The sequence below is a fragment of the Dama dama genome, unplaced genomic scaffold, assembly GCF_033118175.1.
Source record: "Dama dama isolate Ldn47 unplaced genomic scaffold, ASM3311817v1 ptg000109l, whole genome shotgun sequence".
NCBI classification, from domain to species: domain Eukaryota; kingdom Metazoa; phylum Chordata; class Mammalia; order Artiodactyla; family Cervidae; genus Dama; species Dama dama.
This window is the reverse complement of record NW_026870920.1, coordinates 4570561-4574700: the sequence shown is the minus strand read 5'-3', so window position 1 is coordinate 4574700 and position 4140 is coordinate 4570561.

The following is a 4140-nucleotide window of genomic DNA, read 5'->3' as shown; positions in this document are numbered from 1 at the left end:
ATACGGGGAGCATGAAAAGGTCTGAAAAATACGAGGAGCATGAATAGGTCTGAAAATTAAGAGGAGCATGAAGATGTCTGAAAAATAGTAAGAGCATGGAAAGGTCTATAAAATACGAGGACCAGGCAAGGTCTGAAAAATACGAGGAGCATGAAAAGGTCTGAAAAATACGAGGAGCATGAAAAGGTGTGAAAAATATGAGGAGCATGAAAAAGTGTGAAAAATACGAGGAGCATGAAAAGGTGTGAAAAACACGAAGAGCATGAAAATGAATGAAAAATTCGAAGAGCATGAAAAGGTTTGAAAAATATGAGGAGCATGAAAAAGTGTGAAAAATACGAGGAGCATGAAAAGGTGTGAAAAATATGAAGAACATGAAAAGTGTGAAAAATAGGAGCATGAAATGTGTGAAAAACACGAAGAGCAAGAAACGGTGTGAAAAACAGGAAGAGCATGAAAAGGTGTGAAAAACAGGAAGAGCATGAAAAGGTGTGAAAAATACAAAGAGCATATAAAGGTGTGAAAAATACGAGGAGAATGAAAAAGTGTGAAAAATACGAGGAGCATGAAAAGGTGTGAAAAATACGAGAAGCATGAAAAGGTCTGATAAATACGAGGAGGATGAAAAGGTCTGAAAAATACGAGGAGCATGAAAAGGTCTGAAAAACACAAGGAGCATGAAAAGGTCTGAAAAATACGGGGAGCCTGAAAAGTTGTGAACAATATGAACAGCATGAAACGGTGTGAAAAATATGAAGAGCATGAAAAGGTGTGAAATATACGAAGAGCATGAAAAAGTGTCAAAAATACGAAGAGCATGAAACAGTGTGAAAAATATGAAGAGCATGAAATGGTGTGAAAAATATGAAGAGCATGAAAAGGTGTGAAAAATATGAAGAGCATGAAACGGTGTGAAAAATATGAAGAGCATGAAAAGGTGTGAATCATACGAAGTGCATGAAAAGGTGTGAAATATACGAAGAGCATTAAAATGTGTGAAAAATACAAAGAGCATGAAAAAGTGTGAAAAGTACAAACGCATCAAATGGTGTGAAAAATATGAAGAGCATGAAACGTTGTGAAAAATCACGAAAAGCATGAAAAGTTGTGAAAAATTCAGAGAGCATTAAAAGATGTGAAAAATTACCAAGAACATGAAAAAGTCTGAAAAATACAAAGAGCTTTCTGAAAAATATGAAGAGCATGAAACGTGTGAAAAATATGAGGAGCATGAAACTATCTGAAAATATGAAGAGCATGAAACGGTGTGAAAAATACGAGGAGCATGGAAAGGTCTGAAAAATACAAGGGTCGTGAAAAGGTGTGAAAAATACGAGGAGCATGGAAATGTGTGAAAAATACGAGGAGCATGAAAAGGTCTGAAAAATACGAGGAGCCTGAAAAGGTTTCAAAACTATCAAGAGCATGAAAAGGTCTGAAAAATACGAAGAGCATGCAAACGTCTGAAAAATACGAAGAGCATGAAAAGGTGTGCAAAATATGAGGAGCATGAAAAGTTCTGAAAAATACGAGGAGCATGAAAATGTGTGAAAAATACAGGGAGCATGCAAAGGCCTGAAAAATACGAAGAGCGTGAAAAGGTGTGAAAAATATGAGGAGGATGAAAAGGTCTGGAAAATACGAGGAGCATGCCAAGGTCTGAAAATTATGAGGAGCATGAAAAGGTCTGAAAAATACGAGGACCATGAAAAGGTCTGAAAAATATGAGGAGCATGAAACAGTGTGAGAATATGAAGAGCATGAAACGGTATGAAAAATATGAAGAGCAGGAAAAGGTGTGAAAAATATGAAGAGCATGAAACGGTGTGAAAAATATGAGGAGCAAGAAAAGGTGTCAAAAATATGAGGAGCATGTAAAGGTGTGAAAAATATGAAGAGCATGAAAAGTTCTGAAAAATACGAGGAGCAAGAAATGGTGTCAAAAATATGAGGAGCATGTAAAGGTGTGAAAAATTTGAAGAGCATGAAACTATGTTAAATATGAGGAGCATGTAATGGTGTGAACATATGAAGAGCATGAAACAGTGTGAAATATATGAAGAGCATGAAAAGAAGTGAAAAATATGAAGATTATGAAACAGTGTGAAAAATATGAATAGCATGAAAAGGTGTGAAAAATATGAAGTGCATGAAACGGTGTGAAAAATGCGAAGAGCATGAAAAGTTCTGAAAAATATGGAGATCACGAAAAGTTCTGATAAATACGAAAAGCATGAAACGGTGTGAAAAATAAGAAGATCATAAAAACATCTGATAAATACGAAGAGCATGAAACGGTGTGAAAAATACAAAGAGCATGAAAAGATCTGAAAAATACGAAGATAATGATAAAACCTGAAAAATACGAAGAGCATGAAAAGGTGTGAAAAATTTGAAAAGCATGACAAGGTGTGAAAAATATGAAGAGCATGAAACGGTGTGTAAAATATGAAGAGCAAGAAAAGTTTTAAAAAATATGAAGAGCATGAAAAGTTGTGTGAAATATGAGGAGCAAGAAAAGGTTTAAAAAATACGAAGAGCGTGAAAAGGTGTGAAAAATTTGAAATGCATGACAAGGTGTGAAAAATATGAAGAGCATGAAACGGTGTGAAAAATAAGAAGAGCAAGAAAAGGTTTAAAAAATAAGAAGAGCATGAGAAGTTGTGTAAAATATGAAGAGCATGTAAACGTGTGAAAAATATCTGGAGCATGAAAAGGTCTGAAAAATGTGAAGAGCATGAAAAGCTGTGAAAAATCTGAGGAGCATGAAACGGTGTGACAATATGAAGCTCATGAAAAGATGTGAAAAATATGAGGAGCATGAAATGGTGTGAAAAATAAGAAGAGCATGAAAAGCTCTAAAAAATATGAAGAGCATGAAAAGGTGTGAAAAATATGAAGAGCATGAAAAGGTGTGAAAAATACAAAGAGCATGAAAAGGTGGGAAAAATACGAAGAGCATGAAAAGTTCTGAAAAATAGGAGGAGCATGAAAAGGTCTGAAAAATATCAAGAGATTGAAAAGGTCTGAAAAATATGAAAGGCATGAAAAGTTGTGAAAAATTGAAGAGCATGAAAAGGTCTGAAAAATATCAAGAACATGAAAACTTCTGAAAAATATCAAGAGCATGAAAAGGTATGAAAAATATGAAGAGCATGAAAAGTTCTGAAAATACGAAGAGCATGAAGAGCATGAAAATTTCTGAAAAATATGAAGAGCTGAAAAGGTGTGAAAAATATAATGAGCATGAAAAGTTGTGAATAATATGAGGAGTATGAAAGTTGTGAACAATATGAGGAGGATGAGAAGTTGTGAAAAATACGAGGAGCGTGAAAAGTTCAGAAAAATACGAGGAGCATGCAAAGGTCTGAAAAATACGAGGAGCATGAAAAGGTCTGAAAAATACAAAAAGCATGAAACGGAAAAATGAGAAGAGGATGAAAAGGTGTGAAAAATATGAAAAGGTGTGAAAAATTTCGAAGAGCCTGAAGAGGTGTGAAAAATACGAAGAGCATGAAAAGTTGTGAAAAATACGAAGTGCTTGAAAAGGTGTGAAACATACGAAGAGCCTGAAATGGTGTGAAAAATGTGCAGAGCATGAAAGGTTGTGAAAACTACGAAGAGCTTGAAAAGGTCTGAAAAATATCAAGAGCTTGAAAAGTTCTGAAGTATATGAAGAGCATGAAAAGGTGTGAAAAATACCAGGAGCATGAAAAGCTGTGAAAAATACGAAGAGCAAGAAAAATTCTGAAAAATACGAAGAGCATGTAAAGGTCTGAAAACTATGAAGAGCATGAAAAGTTGTGAACAATATGAGGTTCATGAAATGGTGTGAAAAATATGAAGAGCATGAAACGGTGTGTAAAATATGAAGAGCATGAAAAGGTTTGAAAAATACCAGGAGCATGAAAAGCTGTGATTTACGAGGAGAATGAAAAGTTCTGAAAAATAGGAGGAGCATGAAAAGGTGTGAAAAATGCGAGGAGCATGAAAAGGTCTGAAAAATACCAGGAGCATAAAAAGTTGTGAATAATATGAGGAGTATGAAAAGGTGTGAACAATATGAGGAGCATGGGAAGTTGTGAAAAACACAAGGAGCGTGAAAAGGTCTGAAAAATACGAGGAGCATGCAAAGGTCTG